Source organism: Lampris incognitus, chromosome 11 (assembly GCF_029633865.1).
Source record: "Lampris incognitus isolate fLamInc1 chromosome 11, fLamInc1.hap2, whole genome shotgun sequence".
Taxonomy (NCBI): Eukaryota; Metazoa; Chordata; class Actinopteri; order Lampriformes; family Lampridae; genus Lampris; species Lampris incognitus.
Window position 1 is genome coordinate 35,084,911 of NC_079221.1, and position 26,352 is coordinate 35,111,262.

General features: G+C 45.8%; 1 protein-coding gene across 1 annotated transcript in view; it reads right to left on the reverse strand.

Moving 5' to 3' along the window:
• Positions 1-26,352, reverse strand: part of sema5ba (sema domain, seven thrombospondin repeats (type 1 and type 1-like), transmembrane domain (TM) and short cytoplasmic domain, (semaphorin) 5Ba) — a 180,032-nt gene that overhangs the window by 136,635 nt on the left and 17,045 nt on the right. The gene's annotated exons all lie outside the window — the stretch shown is intronic.

Below are 26,352 nucleotides of genomic sequence, written 5' to 3' on the forward strand. Positions count from 1 at the left end.
GGCTGTTTTTTTGCCTAACAAATTTCCACAGACCAGAAAATGCCATGTTGGTGTGAGAAATGAGAGTTTTGCATTAAAGGATAATTCTGTTTTGGGGCTTTTTGTTTTGTTTTTGTTTTTTCAACCTGGCTCTTATTTTTGTAGTTCTTGCCATCGTGCATGAGGTTTATGATTACTTCACTCATACGGATTTTGTACACAGGAACACCACAAGACACAGCTTTACAGTGGTGTCTCTTGGTGCCACAGAATGGTGGAGGAGTGTGCTGGCTACAGCAGCAGCGATCGATATATCACTGAGTCTCTTGCTACCAATCGCCTCTCAACTTAACAATAATGGGAAATTGTCAGGGCTACCAGGTGTAGGACCCAAAAGCAGAATGAGAGACAGGATGGGGGGGGGGGGGGCTAAAGAGGCACGTTTATTGTCCGCTGGGTTAGGCAGGGACAAGGCTCTCGGACAGTCGGTGGGCTTAGCGGGGGCGTGGTTCCCGTACAGGCAATGGCAGGGAGGTCAAGAGGCGGTGGGCTTGGCAGGGTCGTGGTGTTCGTACAGGCGGTGGGCTTGACAGGGTCGTGGTCCTCGTACAGGTGGTGGGCTTAGCAGGGTCGTGGTCTTCGTACAGGCGGTGGGCTTGGCAAATGGCAGGGAGGTCAAAACACTTGTAGTGGTACGACGATCTGGCATCGTCTGGCGAGCAGAGTGGCTTCTTATCCTGGCCGATATGGGTTGATGGGCCTGACTGGAGATGCAGGTCAGGTGTGAGCTCTGGAGAGCTCCTGGTGAGATCGATGGACCAGATGAGCTAGGTAAGGCAGTGGGAGCGGCCTGACGAGGGCGGACCTGACGAGGTGGGGACGTGACAGAAATCATGCACAGTTTAACTCATTAAAATGATTTTAATGAGATAAACTGATTAAACCCGTTAAACTGGTTAAACTCAGTTTAATCATGCGCAGCTTACAGTTTAACTCGGGCATTAGGGTTTTCTTTTGATGTTGTTGTTGTTGTTGTTGAAAGAGCAGGTTTGCTCAGTCGCCCCATAAGACCCTGTTGTAAAGCTGTGTCCATGGTAGTCCCATGTCCAGAATCTCCAAAATGAAAACGGTGGGTATAATGTTATCCTACTATATATGCACAAAGGCAACAACTATGAAAATACAACCCAGGTTGTGAAAAAAACAAAAAACAAAAACAAAAACGGAAATATCATTTAAAGTCAGATTCAGGATGGCTTTTTTTCCCCCTTTTGCCTCCATTAGTGCGGAGCCCCCCCCCCCCCCCCAGTAGTGGCAGGTTGCTGTATAACACCTTAGACCCAATAGTATGCCTAACTTTTCCTAACCCACAAATTCAAAAAAATAAAACATACCTTTACTTTATACAGTGGGCTAGGACTGCATGGAATGTACATTTTTAATAATAAAGTGCGTAAACACTCCATTCCAAACCTGCCAAACACACACACACGCACACCTTACAAACAAAACAATGACGTCATACTGTACGGACCGGGGGGGTGGTCGCTCTGACAGTCGGCAGTTCTGCGCTGGGGGAGCGCAATGACTGATGGGACTTATCATGTTAGATTTAAAATTGTGTTTTAATGACGTGGTGGTCATGTTGAGGTTATTCTTGTGTTGTTGTTGTTTTGGGGGTTCAACTAAGACTAAGTAGGGGACAGTTTACTGTCTAACGGGGGGGGGGGCTCGTTACGTTGTTGTCAGTTCTGGTCCGTTCTGGCCGGTGTGAGTAAAAGAGCACTCCCGGGGTCGTGCGGTGCATGGGGGCACGGGAGTTGCGATTAAAGAGACATCTCTGCCTCTCGACTCATTCTTCAACGCTGGCTCGCCACAATACTTTCCGTTGTAGTTGGCAGCCCCCCTACTTAAAACACCTACCCGCGTGCCTGTTAGCCTCTGAGAGTGAGATGTAGATTCACATAGATGTATGGTCTGAGATTGAGCAGAGATAACCAAGGTTCCCCTGTAGGAGGAGCAGGCATCTGTTACCTGAAACATAAGGTCTCGCTCTCCATCTTACGTAAGACAGGTAAACCTCCCTCTCGGCTTCATAGCACTCCTGACTTGAGAAACAAGGCGGTGTACGAACCATTAAAGAAACAATAAGGTAGATAACGGTTTCTCATATTCACACACATGCAAAGATCCTCTCTGCAAATTTAACCCATCCTATTGTATAGGAGCAGCGGGCGGCTGCAGCATCCGGGGACCAACTCCAGTTCTTCCTTCCATTGCCTTGCTCAGGGGCACAGACAGGAGTATTAATCCTAACATGCATGTCTTTTTGATGGTGGGAGGTAACCGGAGCACCCAGAGGAAACCCACACAGACACGGGGAGAACACACAAACCCCACACAGAAAGGACCTAGCACAGCCTCGGGTTCGAACCCAGGACCTTCTTGTTGTGAGGCAACAGTGCTAACAGTGCATTTAGCAGGCAACTTATGGGGGCTATGTAGCGTCAAACTCACAAATCAACTGGTGTTTGCACAGCCGTAAAACACTTTACATTCCACACAGCTGTGTCTTTTACACTCCTAACTCCTAACCCAACTCCAAATAACCTTCACTGTCATGGGAATGAAGCACACAAGACCCAAAGTCAAAACCATAAAAAAAATCTGCCAGTGGCTTATTGTGGACAAAAATCAACTAATAGGTAGAGAGAGAGCGAGAGAGAGAGAGAGTACTTGAGGCCAGTTTTATATGTTTCCATAGCTTTCTCTCACTCAGTAAGGCAGCACCTAGCAGTAGCGCTGGGGCTACGGACGACAGCTAATCATTAACCAGTTAGCCTCTGTTATGGCCTGGGATCCGAGGCCGGGTGATAAAGAACCAAAAGACCTGGAGCTCACAGTTTAATGATCCAAAGATCGGTGCAGGATTTACAGGCTCAGGGTTTCTACTGTGGGCCATGGACAAAAGCCTCCTCCCTTCCTTCATTTACTCCAGTGGATGGATTGAGTTCATAAAGGGAGGAAACAATGTCAGAGAGCAATGAAATCTCCCCCAGATCCTGGAAAGAAGAAAAATAAAAATGAGAGGAGCCATCAATATCTGAGTGAGAGCTTCGGATTGATGAGACGATAAATAAAGGCAACATGCCAGAGAGCAAACATTTCACACTCGAATGGGTTTTTACAGCGCCGAGCAACCTTCTTATTTATGTTGCTGAGAAGAGTTTAAAGTTACAGCTCAGGGTCGTGTCTGAAATATGGATGGCTGGTGAAAACCTTATTTCACCATTTGAGACCTCTCAGCACTCACTCTGATCTCTATATTAAAAGCTTGCTGATCGAAAGATGTTTAAAATGAACTTGAGTTCTGCCAAAACCTGCAGCGCGGGGAATCTATAATGTTAGATGTTGCAGTTTGTCGGTGATAGCTGAAATCCTGTGGAATTATTAGAGCACAAAATCCCCCTGTCAGCCTCCATAACTGGTGAGAGCTCAGCTTCTCAGTGTATGAGTCAGGGTATGAATGGGCCCGGGCTTGTCCAGTCTTCTCAGATGACCCCTGAACTGTCGGGGTACTGACCAGGTCAAACACTGCCCCCGAATTCTTTATGTGCTGTCTGAACTCTGCACCTGCTCATTTACCCAACAACAACAACAATTTAATCTTAATCAAATGCGTGTTTGCAACTCCTGATATGAGTGCTTGGATGGAGGACTGTAAACCTTACTAGACTCGGGTTGGCAATTACAACTAAAGACTACAGCTTGTGATGACTGCGACGGAAACCACCTCTCTTACGCTCTCAGTCACATCCAGTTTTTTTTAAAGGCTGTCTTGGTGCAGTCTCAGTCGTATGCAGGATGCAAATTATGGGGGAGTTTGGGGGGGTGGCTAAGCAGCCCCGAAAAACCTTTGAGACCCCTAAAGAGCCAAAAATATATGATAAGGATGGGCTCTAAAAGTGAATTGGGCGTCCGGGTGGTGTGGCGGTCTATTCCGTTGTCTACCAACACAGGGATCGCTGGTTTTAATCCCCGTGTTACCTCCAGATTAGTCGAGCGTCCCTACAAACACACAATTGGCTGTGTCTGTGGGTGGGAAATCGGATGTGGGTATGTGTCCTTGTCACTACACTAGCGCCTCCTCTGGTCAGTCGGGGCACCTGTTCAGGGGGGAAGGGGAACTGGGGGGAATAGTGTGATCCCCCCACACGCTACGTCCGCCTGGTGAAACTCCTCACTGTCAGGTGAAAAGAAGCGGCTGGCGACGCCACATGTATCGGAGGAGGCATGTGGTAGTTTGCAGCCCTCCCTGGATCGGTAGAAGGGGTGAAGCAGCAACCGAGACGGCTCGGAAGAGGGGGGTAATTGGCCGGGTGCAATTGGGGAGAAAAAGGGGGGGAACAAAAAAAATTGAATTGAAGCATATAATGGCATGTGAGTTTTTGATTGTTGTGTTGGAGTGGATTTCTCGTGGCAAAAAGAGCCCCCCCCCCCCAAATGACATTGGCTGTATGGAGCAAATCAATAACATCTTTAGTTAGCTTTTTTTTTTTGAAGGTGTGTCACATTGGCCTTGACGGCGATGAATTTTACTCATCTGAGAAGGACTCTCTCCATCACTATTACCACCGTCACTATCCCCCCACTGTGGTGTGAATGCCTCCTCTGTAAGCCTGGCCAAGGATCTGCCAGCGGCCCCTCTTTTTGTCCCCTGAATGGGCACGGCACTGCCACGTTTTAAGACACCCTAATGTACCATGGCTGGACCACAAAGACAGCATGGTAATTTGCCAGGGATAATGACGCTCCCTTAATTCGGCAAAAGGGGCCACAAACAGAAAGCTTTAAAGCTGATCCCAATCCAGGGATGAGTCCCTTGTCCTCCCACTTTTTTTTGGTCTCTCTCTCGCCCTCTCTCTTTCTCTTTCCCTCCATCCCTGCCCTTATGCGTCTCTCTTTCATTCAGACTGAAAGGAGCTTGTTTTCTTCCGGCTTATTGTCATCCTGAACCAAATATCAGCAAACAACAGCGGGGCTGGAGGAGAGAACATGCCAACCACTACTGATCTCACCCTGATCTCCTCCCACAAGAGAGGAAGACACCGAGGCAAACACGGCGGAGCCTCTTCAAAGCAGCCAGAGATGGGCCCGCTGCAGCCCTCTTCCAATGACACATATTAGGAGGAGGCATTTACGCCACAAATTGAATCAAGCGGAGTAAGTGAGGAAAAAGGCGAGTGCCGAGCAAGGGGAACTGAACAACAAAAGTAAGCAAATGCCAGCGCCGGGCTGCTGGGATTATTAAATACAGACACTGAGTGCACCAACACTGAGAAGATTGGAAGACAATTGGCCAGTGTCTTTCATTATAAATTGGCCTGTGCCCTTCATGACTGTTTGAGTGTTGGTGGTAAATGAGCTAATTGTTTTGTCCCTGTTGGAGAATACCCCTGTACTATAAAAGAGTATCCAGATTAGTTTTGTACTCCACTATGATCAATCATTATTAACTGAAGGCTACAATTTTTATATATATAGTCATATTGGTATCCAGCTTGTTACAGCTAACAGGCAGTTGATAATTGTGTGATTAATGCATGCTTTTTACACAACTGGCAGCACACATGAAACGCTTTCATTACAAAATTGGCCTCACCTGCTATAATGCATATTTACCCATAAATAATACACAGTGTGCTCAGCGCACTATTTTTAGGAGAGCATCGTAGGAAAGGTAGAATATAACTTGTAAAATCAGAATCAGAATCATGTTTATTGGCCATGTAGGTTTGCACTACATGGAATTTGACTCCGGTTTCACGGCTCTCTCAGTGTACTTAACATAGAATAACAACACTACAACACAACAACCTTCAGATATATACACAAGGATTGACTTATACAGGTGAAATAAGAGGCAATAAAGTGCAATGGTGCAGAGAATATATCAGACATGCTGAAATATATGTTAGCAGGTTACTTACATACATGTCTGAGGTAAATGGACATGACAGAGCATACCAGTATGCGTGGAATGTACAGTACAGTATATACAAAATGCACTGAGCAATTCATATACAGAAACGCTCTTTGCATTTCCATTCTGTTACGGTGGAGCTGATTCCACAAGGTGATAATGTGCACACACCACATCAGGTCTGCACAATCATGACACCACGCTGGACCAATTAGCAAACGGGACGCCCTTTACTGGACCTATTTACTGAGCCCATTCCTAAGAGCGGCGTGTCTGAGTTCTTAAGAGAGACAGAGAGGGAGAGAGAGAGAGATGGAAAGGACCTATGTGCGAAGCCTCCACTTCTCTCCCTGGCTGGTCCTCCTCTCTTCTGCCTCCATTGCCACACTCACGCTGCTTTTCAAACCACTTCTCTTTGCCACAATAAAGGGCTCTCACATAAAGGGCAGCCTCACTTTTTACTACAGGGGCCACTGAACACGGAGGGAAGCAAGTACAGAAAGATGGAAAAATAGAGGGGGAGAGAGAGATAGAGAAGGGGAGAGGGAGAGACAGCGAGGTGAGAGAGAGAGAGGGCGAGGGAGGGAGGGAGAGAGCATGGGGATAGAAACAGAGGGAGAGAGAGAAAGAAGGAAATTTGATGGGCCATCGCAAGGTAGAAGAAATCATCCGCTCGACAGCACAACAGAGTAAAAAAGGAGCTTGTGAAAGTGAGCATTTAGAAGTTCAAGGGTGACAGTTATTATTCTCAATCAAGGGAAGACAAACGAGCGACCAGTGAAGAGGAACAGGTTGCAGGGATGTGATACAGAATAAGTGAAATGCCATAAGAGTTACAAAGGAGATGTGGAAAGTTCCAGAACAGGTTGAGAAAGAAAGAAAAAGAAAAGAAAAAAAGAAGTGTACTCACCAGCTAGGCCTTACTGGCCCACCATCCTCTGGGCGTAGGGATGGGCTGAGAGCGCCTGCTGTCCTTCACAGACTGGATCTAGAGAGAGAGAGAGAGAGAGAGAGAGAGAGAGAGAGAGAGAGAGAGAGAGAGAGAGAGAGAGAGAGAGAGAGAATGAGAGAAAAGAGGGGGGGTCACCGAGGGGGGGGGGGTCGCCCGCCTCCTTCCCATGAACAGTGTGGCGTGGCACAAAAGAGCTGCTCGCGCTCGTAAACAAACCGCCAACTTTTCAATGAAGCCGAGTAGGCGGAGCGTTGACGGCATTTAAACGGAGACTTGGTGAGGCTGCGTCATCGAGGATAAAAGCGAGCAGACAGCAGGACACCCAACTAAAAGCCACTACATCAACTGACCGAAGGCCTGCAGTGACCACAAAACAACGAAACGCGCTTTATTACATTCGAAACGCGCCGAAACCCTGCTGCAACTGAAGAGGGTTTGAACTACATGATCAAAAAAAAAAAAAGGAACAAACAAATGACTGCGGCGTTAAATCAGCCGTGTGTATGTGTGCCCTGGCAAGTTAGATAAAACACGGAAGCTAATATGCAGAAAGCACCTTAGGTACGGCGTTTTGTTTTTTGTTTTTTGTTTATCTTGACACTGGGGAGCAAATTGGAACAAATAGCCCCGCTTGGTTTCTACGGCAACCAACCTCCACGAGCGGTTCAGACTTGTGTTCCTTCTGCCGCGTCCACCGCCGCCCTATCGCAGCCACTTCTTTCACCCCCACACGAAATGGCAACAAAAGAAAATATGAAGACAATCAGTTATGACCCACAGGCTACATCTTGCTCCAATGTGAGATACGTGTCTTATCGGGGGAGGTATTACGCATGTAATGCCCCGGTGCATTCATTTAATGATAGTGTTCAGGACACACACACACACACACACAGAAGTGACAAAAGCTCTTTAGGGGCTGGCAAAGTGGATGCCAAAAGACATTTAGGTCATGGATTTCAGATTCTCTGACGTGATGCTGGGATTCTTACCGGTCCATATGTAACTACGTACCAGTCATGTATACATATGAGGGGAAAGGGTTTTTGTTTTTTTTATGGAGTTTGGCAGAGAATTTAGGACTAAGCAGCGGGAAATGTCCTGCTCAAACTAAAACCACCCCATCATCTCCTTTGCCATTGTGGGATCAGGCTTTGTTCACTAAATGAAGAGAGGGGAAAGAATTCTCATAAAATCCTTAGACTGGTGCTCCTCTTCTTCACACACACACACACACACACACACACACACACAAAACGATGTTGTCTCCTGTGGAAAGCAGTGACATTTCCACTCCAGACAGTCAGACAATGCAAAGCCACTCCCCTCATTCATATTCTGAAAAAAATTTAGCAACCATTAAATTTCCAGAAATGCTTTCAGGCATCTGAATTTGAAGGATATGGCCATGCCTCACAGTTACCATTTAACACTTCCAGCGCAAGGTGGGGAGCATCTTCTGTGTTGTAGCACCCAGCAACAGAGAACACTGGTACATTAAAATGCACGTGGATGAGGAAAATATGGCTTGTTGAGGTTTTGCATCACCTCACTTAAGATACCAGTATGAACAAACTACTGCTGTAAATTGGAAAGCCACAGGCAGCTCTTTCCCTCTAATAAGAAGTGTCTTGCTTGCAGGAAAAGAGAATGTTGTAATGCATGTTAAAACAATCACACAAACGTACTCTGACTATGTCTATTTGTGTGTGTGTGTGTGTGTGTGTGTCTGTTTGTGTGTGTGTGTGGAGGGGGGGTGTCCGTATGCTCCTTACACATGCAGCCTTGTGTATGTCTGCTTGTGCGCAAGTGCACACCTGTGTGATTGTGTATGCACGTTTAGTATGTGTTTGCGAGCAGGCACTGTTTGCTGTATGTGTATATGAGTGTCAAAGTGTGCAAGTGACTTAATATCTGTAGATAAAAAATAAATAAAATAAACGCAGGCGTATGCTTTTGACTGTGCAGTTAAAATGCCAAAATCACCTGAACAGAAACACTCTGGCTCGATCGGTGGGCCCACGCTGTTGTTAGCTTGCCTGTTCACCCATTCCCGCTAAGCGCTGATTTCAACATCAGTTACAAATAGCTGATACTTACTGAGAAGATATTTGGTTTTCTCTGCGGGATATGACGGCGTTTGTTGATACAAAAATGAGAAAGAAAAAAAAACAAAGAAACAAACACTGTGGTGGGATATGAACATTTTGACAAAGGAAAGCTGAATGGAAGTTCGGGAGAGGACCCCAGCCTGTCTACTATGTCTGCCTCACGCTGTTATCAGAGGTGATGCTGTACGTCTGCAGTTTGGAGCATCTGATGCACATCACACACCATCAGGACTCACACACCCCGGACACCATGCACACTCACAGGCCGCCAGAGAGAGGGCTATGAAGGGCTTAATTAAGATTATGGATGTGGAGAGACAGAATGCAGCCATTAGAGAGAGAGAGAGAGAGAGAGAGAGAGAGAGAGAGAGAGAGAGAGAGAGAGAGAGAGAGAGAGAGTATGTGTGTGTGTGTGTGTGTGTGTGTGCGCCCACTGGACCACGAGTTTAAGTCCTTTGCTCTGACTTACTTAACCCCACCCCCACCCCCCTGGAGGTCAGTTGAGAGAGGAGAGGAAGATACATACGTAGATAGAGAGCAAGAGAAGGAGAGAGAGAGAGAGAGAGAGAGAGAGAGAGAGAGAGAGAGAGAGAGAGAGAGAGAGAGAGAGAGAGAGAGAGAGAGAGAGAGAGAGAGAGAGAGAGAGAGAGAGAGAGAGAGAGAGAGAGAGAGAGAGAGAGAGAGAGAAGGGTCGAGACAGAAGGGAGGAAGTAAGTGCGACGATGCTAAGCTAATTACAAAGAGTAAATAATCAAACTCAGCCAGGATGCTGGTAGGCTGTTGCAAAGTAGTGAGTCTAAGGGCCCCAAGCCATTCCTGAAATGTGCACACACACACACACACACAAAGAAATAACTTTCTAAAAGGTCAGTCTGACAGCGTTTTGACTTCCTCAACCTGCAACCATGGCATCATGTTGACAGGCAAAGTCATCTGTTAGGCTTGTTATTCTACCCCTCTCTCCTTTCAGCCGTCCCTCCTCGGCCTCCCTCCCTGCGTATGTCAGTAGAATGAATCTCTAGCCGAGCTTCATTTGTCCTTGGCTATGCACCATAGTAATTGACTGCTGTTTATATATATGATGTGAGCTCTGGCCCTGGAAACGACTAACTGTGTTCGAAGAGAGCGGCTAACACCCTGCAGGCCATCAGCGGGTTACCAGGAGGTATCTGCTGTTATTACAGGCATGCTGACAAACGACCGAAAGGTTATAGCTGAGATATAAACAAGACGTATTCTCTGGGACCGTGAAGAGTGATCTAAAAATATGTGGACTAATCAACATGTTGGCATTGTCTGCATGTGTGTGTGTGTGTGTGTGTCTGTGTGTGATTGCTTACTAAGCTTAAGTGGGCCTCTGAAGTAATTAAATGCCACCTCCATTAATGCAGCCTGGGGCTACCAATACATTAGTATTAGCTCCAGCACTATACACTGCGTGACTGACTGCCCCGCCGGCTTAGGGAAATGATGGAGCGCTAACTATGTTATTTTAATGCAACGAGCTTCAGAGATCTGCGACATCAGCTTTGTCTTACTTTGGTGCTGTGCCAACAAATTATAAGGAGGATTCTGACCGGATCACGTTGTTATTTTATCAGGACCAAACATTGCGCTACTGGGTTGGGAAAAAAAACCTAAACAGTGGTTACCGATTAGTTATGAATGGGCCACGCAGATCTTCTTCAAATGGAGACGCTACGAGGTTGATTTTGGTGTAAGAAAAGACCACAAAAGTTGGAAGAGTACTCGGCATACCCGTTGTGTTTGCCACGGCACTCTGCTGCTGCTCCTACGGTGCTAGCAAAGCAGAATGGGGAAACAGGAGCACTTACTTTCATTTCGTTTGATGTACCTGCGCACAGGAAATGAGACGAAATATGGTTTCCCCCCAGCCCACGGCAGCGCAACACAAAGACAAAAACACATCCAAACTACAAGAACACATATCCAAACTACAAAAAAAACTACAAGAACACATATATCCAACATAGATATATATATATATTTTTTAAATCAGTCCAAGAGAGCGAACACCAGGATGACTGTAGGACTTCTGGTCTGCATGGGCTAGCCGTTAGCTTAGCCTGCCCCGCGTCCGCGTCCTCTCAGACCTCCCTCGGTGTTATCGAAACTGTCGGTCTGCATGGGCTACCATAGTGTGTGTCTGCATTTCATACCCTTGGACCAGGTGTATGGAATAGGCCCGACAGAGTCTCCGGTGCCGGGCTGTGGATTAGGGAAGTGTGCTAGCTGTGCGCATGAGTGTTAGTCTGTTGCCGTCGTTGTTGAACGTGTCATGTGTGAACTCTGCTTGTACTAAATACAGCTTGCGGTGTCGGTGTGTGGGGGGGGGCGGTGTTAGTGCACCGCAGGGGGACTGGAGTGGCTGCAGGCAGACGCGAGGGCCACCTCAGCTCCTGTCCGACCTTATTGTGATCAGGCGGAGTATCGATCCACGTGTTATTACTGTAGAGCGGCCAGCTGGCTCGGCTGTCGCGGTGGACCTGGGCAGAGTCGGAGATGAATCTGTTTTATGGCACTTGACACAAATGTACTGGACACCTGATTTATCGTACCTTTTAAGCAACAAGAGCACTTTCAACGCCGCTCAGCTGTCTCCGAGGATAAATCAATCGCGCATTAACTGCTTTGAAAACGGGGCAATTAGGAAGGGTTTCGGCGTGTTGTTACGAGAGTGCAGCTTATTGTCCCTCTGTGAGCATAAAAAAACATAATTAGTAAAACGAGAGGTGATTCACGGCCTGTCACACCCACAACACACCCTGGCCTGTAATGCAGCCTTTTGTTGCAGCATCCTATTGACAAACGGATTCGAATAGTTTTACCGTCAAGGGAAAACTTCTATCAAACGACATGAAGTTGGAAAGCAAACACAGGAGGCCGCTCTATCTGCGTTTGTGAGCGCCTGGCTTGGTGCATCCAGGCGAGCCCGTCTGTCGATTTACATCCACTTTCCACTTGCAAAGGTGTGCATAATGGCACACGGAACTGGACCGCAGGAGGCAGAAAGACGGACTGGAGCTGAACTCGTCCGCAAGACAAACACTCTGGGAATCTTGATGCGAGCCCGGTCCGACACGCTGGAGGAGGAAAATTCCTCCATCCTGTTTCCCCCTTATACATAAACAAACGAGAGACCGCAGGGAAACGGACTGTACTATCACAGCACAGAAGTGGATGTCAGAGAGACGAACAGAAGTTCACACAGAGCCGTCCTCACACGTGGCTCTCAGAGCTGCCTGCTCCATGGCCTCAAGCACAACGCTGTCCCATCTCATGGCATCATATAGACTAGAATACACTTTATTTGTCATTTTTACACACATACAATGAAATTCACTTTCTACATTTAACCCATCCTATTGTACAGGAGCAGTGGACAGCTGCAGCACCCGGGGACCAACTCCAGCTCTTCTTTCCATTGCCTTGCTCGGGGACACAGACAGGAGTATTAACCCTAACATGCATGCCTTTTTTTTTTTGGACCCCCCCCCCCAATTTGTATACGGCCAATTACCCCACTCTTCCAAGCCATCCTGGTCACTGCTTCACCCCCTCTGCCGATCCGGGGAGGGCTGCAGACTACCACATGTCTCCTCCGATACATGTGGAGTCACCATCCACTTCTTTTCACCTGACAGTGAGGAGTTTTGCCTGTGTGCAGTGTCTGTAGGGACACCCGACCAAGCCAGGGGTAACATGGGGATTCGAACTGGCAATCCCCATGTTGGTAGGCAACAGAATATACACTATATTCGCTACACTACCAGGATGCCCACATGCATGTCGTTATGATGGTGGGAGGAAACAGGAGCACCCAGAGGCAACCCATGCAGACACGGGGAGAACATGCAAACTCCACACAGAAAGGACCTGGGACGGCTTGGGGTTCAAACCCAGGACCCTCTTGCTGTGAGGCAACAGTGCTTACCACTGGGTCACTGTGCCCAGTATTGATGCTGTTGATGCACAGGGTACCCTTCGGTGTCTGTATAGATGCGGCGGGTGTTCCATAGACACCAGTGTTAAACTCACATTCTGATTATGAATATTAAAGGTATGATCCGTAATGACATGCGCCGCCACATCTATGTGGAGGACTGGAATGACACGAGCGCTCTACTGAGAACAAGACATATGACATATCTCACTACTGGGTCAACATTATGAATCTGTTTGTGAAACAGAGGAAACTGAAAGCCTCGAAGGGAACAGAAAGTGATGCAGCGTTGAACGGTTTTCTCATATGCAAGTTCAAGTAACGCAAACAACGTTTACAAAGTCTGACTAAAATCAACGGCAGAAGGGGGACAGACGGCCGCTGTACGCATCAGCTGTGGATTGTACCTTTAATTACATACAGGTTATGGAGTGGCTAAGGTTAACCTCCCGCGTCTGTCTCTCTATGGGAGCAGAAGTCGTTTCTGACCGGTCTCATCTCATGCAGATGCCAGAGGGAACCTTGCATGTCAAATATCGACGCTTTGCCAATACTGTCAATACAAGACAAGGTGAGGTGGAACGGGCTGTGCAGCGGATCCTGAAAGTTAGATCCCCACCTACAAACTCTCTGGCAATAGTACAAACAGCTCAAGTTCACAGCCTCACTTCCTCATTACCTAGGAACACTTGATCTCCCCTTTTTCCTCCCATTTCCCCTCCACCTCACATCTCAATGGAGACGCTCCTCCGACAGTGGCTGGCTGCATCATTAAAACAAGCGCAGCTATAAAATTCATCTACAATCCCTCGACTTCGTGGGTGGAGAGCCAGCTGCGCTCCAAACACCGAAAGACAGAAAGCAGCCTTTAATAAGTCATAGGATGAATAAGTCATGTCTCTCTCATGCATCTGAACTATTATGATGTAGGCAGGGAGAAAGGGCCAATATTGTGATTTATATCAGCTATTTTCCTCCCTGTCTATTTCCGAAGACGGAGTGAACTAAGGTACAAGCTTAAGGGGATGAGGAGGAGGGGTAAAATATAGAAAGGAAGTATTCACTAAGCCAAAAAAGGCCACCTTCCAGGCACAGGGAGAGAGAGTGAGAGATGTTCATATCTGGTTTTTCTCCCAAAGGTCTAGTGCTGTAAAGGAAAGTGTGTGTAGCTGAGCAGAGCGGCAGTAATTACAAGTCCAAATGGAGGGAGGAATTAGAATCCCACGCCCAGCAGAGAAAAAAAAAGAAGTATGTAGGCGATGATAAGAGGAGGAGGTAACTAAAGGGAGGGAAAGAGACAAGAGGAGAGGAGAGGAAGGGGAAAAAAAGGTGCACTTTTATCACATAAATTGAAAGGGACGCTTATCCAAGAGGTAGCCAGACTGCAAGGGACATAGAGAGGACAGAGAAATGACAGCTGGATCCGCCCCCCCCGCCGCCATTGTCCAGTGTCATGATGCCTCGCCCAGGTGGGGAGCAATCCGATGCCGTGGCCCTGACACTGGCTGAAAGCTACACCGCCAACTGCCCTTCCTTTGCTCTCGAGCGGGTAAACCCGACCGAGCGGCGGTGATGATGGTTCTGAAGCTGTGGCGACACGTCCTCCCCCGGCTAATGCAGTCACGCGCCTTGAATCTGCCGCGGCCTGAGAAAAGGTGCTCGCCAAAGCCTGACAGACCTTTGACCTTTAACCCCTGATGTTCTGGAAGCTAAACATAAGCCGCACGCTGACCCCAAAGGTCAAACTTTCACAAGAACTTGCATGCATAATGTACCCCCCACCCCACCCCCCCCCACACACACACGCGTGCACACACATCTACCTCACCCACTTCACCTGGACAAATAGCCCTTTCCCTCCACCCGTATCCACACACACACACACCCACACACACAATCTCACACTAAATGCCCGTATATAGAGCTCATGTAATTTTGGAGCCAACAGTCGGGGCGAGGGATGGAGATGGAGGAGAGAGGAGAGATGGAGAGAGAGAGAGCAGCGAGTGATCCATCTTCCCTGAGCGTGGGCCGGCCAGGTGGACACGGCCAGCTACGGAAGTGCAGGCCACGACTGTTCCTAATCAAAACAAAATGGGGAGGAAATTCCTCCAGGATGTGAGACTGGACGGGTGGGACGTGAAAGGGTGACGCAGAGAAATGCGAAGGAAAAAAAAACATTAATTTCCCCAGAAAGAGAAGCCAGGCGAGGAATGAAATAAGAGACACTAGAGATCCCCTTGACAAAAGATAGATGAAATTAGAAAGATTCATCTCCTCCATATAGACCCTGAAAAAGGGGGAGAACATAATAAGGGAAGTGAGAATTAAAGATAGACAAATGCTGCGGGCCCATACGCAATGGGAGCGGGACGGAAAGTCCAATTCATCTTTTGGAGGCCCAGAATTGAAACCTATTCACCGTCAGGGTGCGAGGATGGCGGGGATGCGGCCAGAAGTAAAAGAAAGGAGCAGCCCGCCACGCCGGCTCTCTCTTTAAGTGACTTCTTCAGCCGAGCGGCTGGAAATAAAGCAAGGACTTTATGGCTTTCTGAAAGGCAGCGGGAGGCTGGGGGAATAGCTGATTGAGTAATTCGGTGTTTACTGCCACAGGCTCGTCTGTCATACATGCCATTTGCTTAACAACTCTTGAAATTAAAGTGTTTAGCAATTAAGATTGGGGAGCGGGGAGATGGGTTTAAATTATATGTGACGCACTAAAGGAGGCCATTAATTTGGGTCCAGAAAGAGCACAGCTTCAGGGGGGAAATGAAAGTTAATGCGAAAAAGTGCCTCTTCGAATGTGTGTTTGGCAGTGCGGTGTGTGTGTGTGTGTGTGTGTGTGTGTGTGTGTGTGTGTGTGTGTGTGTGTGTGTGCGGGCACTGACATCTCTGTGTTTGCGTGTGCATTCATCAAAACTGCTTGTATGTATGTATATACTTTTTTTTTCTTAATTTGACAGTCCGCTATTACCAATTACTGAAGCTTGAAGTGAGAAAGCGTGAACAAGATGTCAAACCGAGTTGACCTCTGATGAGGAGCGAACCTTGAGGTTCTCTCCCCGCCTTCCACAGCAGCTCCTCGCAAGGCGCTTCCCAGGCGATAGACAATTAATTCGGGTTTCATCCGTCAAGTGTGGAAAGAACATTTTCTCCGAATCTCTTTTTCTTTAGTCCTTTTTTTTTTAACGAGGACAAAACTGCGATTCCGGCCGCCCGTATTCCATCAGCCTCTCAAACAACTTGAATGAAGCGTGCCAGGATTCACACCTCCTCCCGGCTCGCACCCTCACCACAATGTCTTTAATATGGCCCAACTTCCGCATCGTTCCACCTCGCGGAGGACCACGAAGCCGGGGTCCAAGCATTCCCGCGGTCTCGAGGACACAGAGACATAAAATCAGAGAAACACTTTAAATGATGAAATTGAATGGAGGCCATTGAATAAAGTGCCCATCAAATAAGCCATTAAGCTGCAGACAAGAGGAAAGGCTGCATGATGGGGGACGTGGTCTCCTTCCTGATAGACATGAGAGCAATTAACGCCCCCGTCGTAAATCATTTACAGGAAAAACAGTCGGCTCAAAATGGCTTCGAGTTAAACTGGAGACTTCGGTGGAGAATTTGACTGAAAGTATTTCATCCTCAATCAAGCGACAAAAAAAACCCCCACCAAAAACCCAACAACAACACATAACTATCAGTGATTTCATCACCAAAGCATTCATTACAAAGACTGCGTTAGTGTTGATCCACAGACTCGTGTTTACAGATAGCTGGGATCGAGTGGTAAATGACTCTTTTATCGCCTGCCAAGAGCTCTCTTTCACTCTCGTCAGTTTGGCTCTGCTTTTGTTGTTCAGCCCTCGCCTCAGGTTTACAGTGGGCTTTGAAACAGCCCACCTGTCACGACTCAGACTCTGGCACAGAGCGAGAGTGAGAGGGAGAAAAATTGACTGAGACAGCGAAATCGAGACAGACAGACAGAGAGAGAGAGAGAGAGAGAGAGAGAGAGAGAGAGAGAGAGAGAGAGAGAGAGAGAGAGGAGAGAGAGAGAGAGAGAGAGAGAGAGAGAGAGAGAGAGAGAGAGAGAGAGAGAGAGAGAGAGAGAGAGAGAGAGAGAGAGAGAGAGAAGTGGTACTCCAGGAAGAGGAGGATAACTCGAGGCGGGTGAGATCCGTTACTCCTCGTCATAGTCTCCTGCCACCCAGCTGTCTGTGTTTCCCTGAAGGCCTGTGCAAATGCATCTCATCAAGGTATCAGAACACACCCACACACACACACACACACACACACACACACACACACACACACACGCACATGTATGGATGCTCATACGTGTACATTTAAACATGCGGGGGCAACACCTACACATAGTCGCTGACATGCTGACACGCTGACACAGAGGGCCTCTCCTCTTCAACGGTTCTCAGTATCAAATGGCTGATGTCAGCAAAGTAAAGGCCACTAAGCTAGAACCAGGCCGGGCCATTTCATTCCAGACTAAGTCTGTCGCAACACGATCACTCACTGTTTTCCTATCAGCAGGCCCCCAGAGTTTCCATCAAAGCAGTCCTACTATTAAACTGACTTTTTATATGAGTATAGTATACTACTATTGTTACTACTACGAGACAACTACAGTTGAAAGGCCTATATATATATTAGATGGCTATATAGATAGTTGTTCCCACAGACCAAGAAATAAGCCTAACGCCTATTTAGTTGAGACCAAAAGGGACGATACCTAAACATTAAAAAGGCATTAAGCGCCAGAAAGGCCGTAACGCACCTGTGAGTTAGTATCTTGAGCACAAAGTGAGTGAGCATGTGAGGTGGTATTGGATGAGGTCCTGATGGCTAGGCAACGTCTCTGTTGTCTCGGTGCTAATGAAGATGACACAGGCCAGCACTGAAAGGGACACGGATCAAATAGTTGTTTAGTCCCTCAGAAAGGCAAGCCATGTGTCAGTCAGCTATCGGACTCATTAAGGTGGGCCACACATATACATTACACACACACACACAAACACACACTTTTTAGCTTCTGGCTTCCTAAAATCGATAACTGCTGTTTACTCTCTTACTCTCTCGCTCCTCTTCTATATTCTGCTCTAACCTCCTCATTTGTTCTACTGATTATGCTTTGTGTGTGTATGTGTGTGCTTAGTTCTCTTATCACTACATTTGCTATTTTTCTTTCTAAAATGACTCTTGTTAGTGGGTAACCTTTCGTTCCTAGTCTGTTCATTAGCTTCAAGCTTAGCCTAGCTTCGCAGTTCACTTTATTGTATTTGCAGTCAAAGCAGCCTGGTTAAAATGACGGTGTGGGTGACTGTTCCACAGATACAGATAGGTTGTCTCTTCTAGAGAGATGTGTCCATGACTTAGAGCAACTTCTTTTGGCTAGGATTGTGTTAGATGTGACAGGCACTTCAGCCAGCATTAGCGCCGGGCCTGACAGCAGACCTGCTATTGTTGGATCCAGCTCAGCCCCGTCAGCAGATGCGGCAGAGTTTGCCCCTGTTTTCCGGCGTGGCAAGGCTCGCGAGAGCAAGCCACCGATCAGGTGGCCTGGTCTGCAGTCAACTCTCCTGACTGCAAACCAGTTTTCACCTCTCACCAGCTCTGTTGGTAGTCCTTGCGGCCTGCGTGCCTCTCCTGCTCCTGTCGACAGGGTAAAGCAACGTACACTAGTGATAGAAGACTCCATTACCCACAATATCAGATTAGCTTCGCCAGCCTTCACCATTTACCTGGGGCTAGAGTCTCCGACGGAAGCGTGTCTATGTTCCTGGGCTAGAGTCTCCGACAGGAGTGTGTCTATGTTCCCTCAACCTTGTTTCATTGAACTTACCTCAACTTAACCTAACCCACCTTAACCTGACTTAAGCTCAACCTCTACCTAACCCTAAACTTAACCCAGCGCTTACCTTAACCTAACCTTAACCAATAGCTAACCTAGTCGATAGCTAACCCACAGGGCTGAGGGACATAGGGCAGAGGGAACATAGGGCTGAGCCCGTCTCAGAGATGGAGGATAATCTTGGGGTGCTGGCATCACGAAGGGAGAATCAGGGAACTCAGGCACACAGCACCACTACTTTCAGCAACAAAGTCATTCATGCCAGCATCAATAATGCTAGGATGAAGCAAATCAGAAGAAGAGAGAAAGGGGTCAGCCCCATGGTCCCTCAGCCCTGTGGATTAGCTATCGAATAGGTTAGCTATCGGTTAAAGTTAAGTTAAGGTCAGGGTTGGCACCAGAGCATAAGGAATGGATGGGCAATCAACTCTTGACAGGGGGGCATTTTATTAACCTCACATAGATTCTATTGTGTATAATTTACATTATTATGTTTCATTGAAAGAAACAAACTAAGACAGAGAGGGGTACATTCATACTGTTACTTATGCAAACACAGGTGTACACACATGATGGCCACCAAACCAGAGGTTATGAACGGGGAAATCCATTAAATATTTTGCATTTAATAGAGTACTGCAAGAGACAATTCTACATAACAAATAAACCTATACATTGGGTCTCCACCTTCACAGGTTACACAACAAATTAAAGGATAAACAACATCCTTTAGGCCACCTCAAGAACCGGTATGCATAATTATACAACTATGTGTGCACTCATCCAGAAACACAGCCACAATTACAAAAGTGCAAACAATACCCCTCTTTAACAGCACAGTGTACAAAGCAGGGGAGACATTTTCCCAAGGTGCATAAGTGGATTTATGAACTCACCATTAGCACAGCTCGCTAAGTTTTAGCTTTGCTTACCACCAAGAAAAGTCCACATTAGTGCCGCCCACATATCGTCTCTATGTAACTATAAATTCAACCGTGTAATATAATTGATTGGCTAGTGATACAATGCGGATATGGTGGTAGTTTTTAATTGGCTAGGCAGGGGGTTGTTTTTTTTAGTAAGACATGGTTTCCTAGATTCAAACTATCAATGTTTTGTGCTTTAATTTCCATTACAGTTTTAAGTCTTCCATTACCAAACTGTATGACTTAATTTTACTTATAGCTGTAAAAGTATTTGAGTTTTATTTATTTTCTTTGTCAGTGAGAGAATTCAGCTAAGGGGGTACAGTGACCTTATTGGATGGGCCTGGACCCCCAAGGCCCACCCATAACACTGATGCTGGTTAAGGTAAGCATTGGGTTAAGGTTAGGGTTAAGCAGTGGTTGAGGAAAGTTAGGCTAAGTTTCGGTAAGTTTAATGAAATATGGTTGAAGGAACATAGGGCTAAGGGAACACACACGCTCCCAATTAGAGATCACAAAAGCCAGCCTAGTCAGGACATTTGAGTTGGCCAGAAAGATGTGTTGGCATTGATTTGATTGTCCCTGGTCCCTTACCCATAAGGGGTAATGATGAGATGTATAGTGGGCTGACCTCAATGAACCGCTGGCTGGCTCATTACTGTAATGAGCATTGAGTTTTGTTGCTAACTGGCCTGCTTTCTGGGGCTGCCCTTGCCTGCTGAAAGCGGACGGCATTCACACTACCGGGGAGAGCGCCACTCTTTTGTCTAGCAACATAGATAGCTGTCTACATTTAGAGTGACACTAGGGACTTATCATTCAGCATGTTTCAGGTGATTAGAGAGCCTGCTAGGTTTAAATCTAGTGCAGATGTGGAGTCAACTAGTTTAGTTAATATGTTTAGTGGGGGAATTTCTCACAGTAAAGATGATCCGACTGACAGCCATCTCCCTTCCCTGCTGTATTGTTCCCAAGCTCTCCTCTCCTAAATGTGTGAATCACGATAATCTAATAATCATTCCTACCACTAGTGGTGGGGAAATGTGCAATGAAGCACCTAATAATTTACAGAAGCAAACAGCTAATGTCATCAAAAGCGTGTGACCACACATCATTCAAATTTGCCAACTAATTATACAAGGTGTCTAATACCAATTAATATGTTCTAGTGGTCACTCTACAGTTTTGCCTAATACTGATCACTTCAACAACATGCTTAAATTTGGTTTATAAATATTAGCTCACTGTCTACCAATTCCTTACTTATAAATGATCTGATTCTTGAACTCCATTTTTGATATGATTGGGTTATGTGAAACGTTGTTGAAACCAAATGTTTTCCTTCCCTTAAATGAAGCTTCCCCAGCTGACTATATTTATGCCCATGTAGCTCGGGCAAATAAACAAGGTGAGGGGGTTGACTTGATATTAAGTCTATTGTCAATTTAACTTCTAAACTTGAAACTAAATTCAAATCATCTGAATCTCTTATTTTAAGTCCAGCTCCCTCAGCTACGAACAGACTCTGCTCAGCCCACATCGTGATACTTCATCAACCTCCTGGCCCTTACGCACTATGTCTTAATGAATTTTTAGAATCTATCTCAGGTCTTGTTATTCTGATGAGATTCTAATTCTTTGTGATTTCAATATTCACCTGAATAAGGCTGGTAATCCTCTCAGTAAAGCCTTTCTGGCACTTGCTGATACTTTTGGGTTCGCTCAGTTTGTTCAAGAGTCGACTCATTGCAGTGGTAACACCGTTGATTTGGTTTTATCCAAAGGGATCGTTGTTTCTGATCTGAATGTCACATCCGCCGTGTCAGAGCATTTTCTCATTAAATTTGAAGCATCATTGGCCTTTCCTGTTAATGTTGGCACAGGTGTTATTGCCACATTTGGTCCATCCACTGTAGCTGTGTTTGGCCAGCAGCTGCCTGAAGTCTTGGCACCTTTCACTGTAGTGACACTGCAGAGAGTCTGTTGAAAATCTCACTAGTGACTTAAATGTGGCCCTCTCTAGTCTCCTGGATTCAACTGCACCTCTCACTACCAGAGTAATGAGACTAAAGAGGCCTACACCCTGGTTTAATGATGAGAAACACGCTCTTAAGCGGAACTGCAGGAGATTGGAATGTAAATGGTGAAGATCAAAATTGGAAGTTTTTCACCTATCTTGGCACAAGTGTTTATTGAAATACAAGCATACTTTATCTGTTGCCAAAGAAGTGTATCTCTTCTGCTCAATTAATATTAATAAACATACTCCTAGATTTCTCTTTGACACTGTAGCTAAACTTACTAAAAAGCAGCCGTCCATTAGCTGCTCACCATTCGTAGCCCATGAGTTTCTAGTTTTTTTCTTCAATAAGGCTAAAACAAAATTAGTCGTTAGTCCTTCAACTCCAGCTATACCTGCAGAGCCTGTCTTACCAAGTTCATACCTATACAATGAGTCAATCATAGTCCCTGTTATTACAGTTTTTGAGACTACGTATCTCTCTTGATACTTTGACTAAGCTCATGTCAGCTTCTAAACCAACTATTTGCCTACTTGACCCTTTACCAGCAAAACTTTTTAAAGACTTCTGGCCTTTTCTGTGGCCTACAATGCTAGACATTGTTAATCTATCACTTACTACTGGCATTGTCCCCAGCGGTTTTAAGACAGCTGTGCACCATTCTCTACTTAAGAAACAGCACCTCAGTCCCGAGTTCTCCTAATAACTATAGATCGGTCTCTAATCTTCCATTCTTTTCTGAAGTATTAGAGAGAGTTGTGTATCAACAACTTTCAACCCATATAGAAAAAAACTATCTATATGAACCTTTTCTATTGGCTTTCGGGGTCTGTCACCCCACCGAAACTGCTCTAACCAGAGTGTTAAATGGTCTTCTACTTGCTCTATTGTCACGACATCTGCCTGAGCTCTCCTTCTCATGTGTGATTTTGGGCCTGTTGTGGTGCACACAGTTCTAACTCTTCTGTCATTTCACACCTTGCAATTTCTCCACCAGACCACCAGAGGCGTTTACTGCCTGTTGTCCCCACTTATCTGATCACCTGCAAGGCATTATCTCATTAGTCCCTCTGTTACTTATACCTGGCCATTTTGTGCGTTGTTTGCCAGATCATACCAGTGCCTTACCTGTGCCATTCAAGCTTTACATGTGTTCAGAGTTTCCGTTACTGACTGCCTGTTTTACAACTCTCAATTTTTGCCTGCTGTATCTGAAATCTTGTCAAGAACCTTGCTTGTTTCCTGATTACATTTTTTCCTGCTGTCTCAGACACTGTTGGTTGGTTTTTTAATTCTGCCTGTCACCCATCTGTACCTGCTCTTTGTTTTGGATTTTTGTTATTCTGGATTTTCGACCCTGGCTTGCATAATCAATATGAGACTGCACTGCTGTTTTTTGATCTCTTTATTAAGTTGCCTTCCATTTTCAGTTGTTTTTTTTGGTCTGCATTTGAGTCCATACCCTTTGTCTGATACTATGGATTCTGATTCCACTTCGGTGCTTCTATTACTGGACCTCAGTGGACCATTACTTTGACACCATTGATCATGTATACTATTAGACAGAATGAATTGTAATTTTGGTGTAATTTTGGCTTAGCTCTCTCTTGGCTTAAGTCCTACTTATCTGGAAAAACAGTGTGTCTGCTATGACAATATTACATTACATCAACATTCTGATGTTAAAATATGGCATACCTCAGGGCTCAGTTCTTTGTCCTCTACTTTTTTCTCTTTATATTCGCCTCTTGGCCACATTATGTGCAGTTATGAAAAAAAATCCATTGCTATGCAGATGATACTCAGCTGTGTGTGCTGATGATCGTACTCACATTACAAATTACTAATTTCTAGGCCTACTTGGCTGCTGTGAAATTGGATGTCACTAAAATTCCTGCTTTTAAACTGGGATAAAACTGAGATGCTGGTCATTGGCCCTGCTAGACACAGACACCAATTTGATCAAGCAGTAGTAACAATCAAGAAACTCTGTGATTTCATAAAGTGTGGCAGCCAAAACTCGACGTTATGTTTGATCCCAGCCTTTCCTTTAATAAGCACATTAAAGAAATCACCAAGACTGCCTTTTTTCACTTAACATAGCTAAAATTCGGTCTTTCCTCTCCATGACTGATGCAGAGACTGTAATACATGCATTTGTTTCATCAAGACTTGATTACACTATGTTTTCAGGTCACCCACATGCTAATACTAAAAGTCTTCAGATGGTTCAAAGTGCTACAGCTAGAATCTTAACAAAAACAAAAAAATTCGACCAAATTACACCAATTCTTGCCTCTCTTCATTAGCTTCCTTACCATGTTAAATCAGATTTCAATGTATACTTCTGCTGGCTTACAGAATCCTAAATGGGCTTGCCCCATCATACCCATCTGAGCTCCTTAAACTGTATATTCCATCTTGAGTTCTTTGCTCTCAAAATGCAGGGCTCCTGTGTGTACCCAAAGTAAAAATAAAAAATAAAAAAAAAACTCAGCAGGCAGCAGGGTCGTTTCCTGTCAGGCCCCATTCTCATGGAATATCCTCCCTGTTGCCATCAGACAATCAGAGTCTGTTGAGTCATTTAAATCAAAACTTAAAATTCATCTTTTTGCCTTAACCAACAATTAGTTGCCTTTACATTGAGTACTTATCAACATGTGCTGCATGGTGGGTCAGTTTCTGTCTCAATGAATTTACCAAGCACTGTTCTGCTGACAAGATTATATAGATTGACTATTGCAAATGTCTCTTACGTCTTTCTCTCTCTCTCTCTGAATGACGTCTTTCTTCATCATTATCCCTCTCTCCTGTGTGAATAATCTCTTTTCCTGTGTGAATGGTGTGACGTGAGTCTCCCCTGAATGCATGTGTAGTCTGTCTTCCCCCCAGGTCTCCATAATGTTGGTGGTCACCACCTGGACGCTGCTTGGCATTCTCCTCATCACATTTTTATATAGCTTATAAATCCTTTATAACTCTGTTATCGTCTTTCAGTGCTGTACTCTGTAAATTGTGTTCACATCATCCATTGCACGTCTGTCCGTCTTGGGAGTGAGATCCCTCCACTGTTGCCATCCCTGAGGTTTCGTCCTATTTTTCCTCTCTGATAAAGGATTTATTTTTTTTAGGGAGTCGTTCCTTATCAGATGCAAGGGTCTAAGGACAGGATGTTGTATTGCTTTAAAGCCCCCTGAGGCAAATTTGTTATTTGTGATATTGGGCTATACAAATAAAATTGACTGACTGACTGACTGACTGACTGACTGACTGACTGACTGACTGACTGACTGACACACACACACACACACACACACACATGCACGCACGTATCCACAACACAAATGCAGGCAAAGAAATGGGAATAGAGACTCCAATTTCCAAATTCACCTTCAAACCCCTCGGCACTGATTGAATATGGGGCCTCCACTTTTGTTCTCCCGCAAACCAATGACAATGCCATTGAAGTTTCTGTCAAAGCAAATTCAGTCGCAGACAAAATTCTTTATTTTGGTAGTTATTGTTTCATGCCAGGCCCATCTGCACAGCATATGCAGCACACAAGGTTTGGCGAGACAAATGGTAAAAAAAAAAAAACTCTTTGTGTCAAGACTCCAGATGCATTGTGTGCTGGGGAAGGTCACAGTGCCAAATGTTGTAAAATTCGAGCCCAGTGTTCTATGAATATACTCCACGAGCCTCACATATCAGGTGAGACTCGAGGGAGCTAACCTAAAACACATCTGTGGCTCCTGAAAATCATTTTATCTCGCCCATAAATATTTGTCATAAGAAAACTGCCCGCACTTCATCTATTTAATAAAGAGAAAACAGATCATTCAAAAGTACTCAAAGAACACTCGAAAAGGACAGAGAGAGAGAGTGAAAGAGGGAGGGAGGGAGGGAGAGGTTTGAAGTTAAAGCAGCATAACCATGGCACAAATTGCCTGTCTGCTGCTAACAGGCCCCTGTTTAATGTCTTGTTTATTCCTCTGCTAGCAGAACACAAGCAGCCCTCTGTCATTTCGCACTGCCATAATGAATAGGAGTGCGTCCTCAGCGAAGTCAGAGAAGCGTGGGCACGGCCACCATCGCAACTGTTTTGTAAATCGCCAAAGGCGTCCGGGCATCGTGCCAGCAGGGGTGCGGTGCTCTGTTGGAATAGCGGGGGGGGGGCATTACTTTGTAGGGGCTTACATACTGGGGGGGGGGGGGCATTACTTTGTGAAGTGCCAGACAGTTTGAGTTGTAGGTGACCAAGACATGTGCTAATACCATAAAATGCCCTGGCACATGTATTCATGTTGGGGATAAAGGAAGGCACAACTCCTTGATTGCACCGTCGTTTGAGCTGCTCTTGAATTTCTTACAAGTTGTAATAATCTATATTTCTCCCCGGCCTAATGGAGGGTACGCTGATTCAATAATCCCAGTTTTGTTTTGTTTTTGTTTTTTTGGGGGGAGGGGGGTTGGATTTATTTCCCCCTTTTTCTCCCCCATTGTACTTGGCCAGTTACCCCACTCTTCCGAGCTGTCCCGGTCGCTTCTCT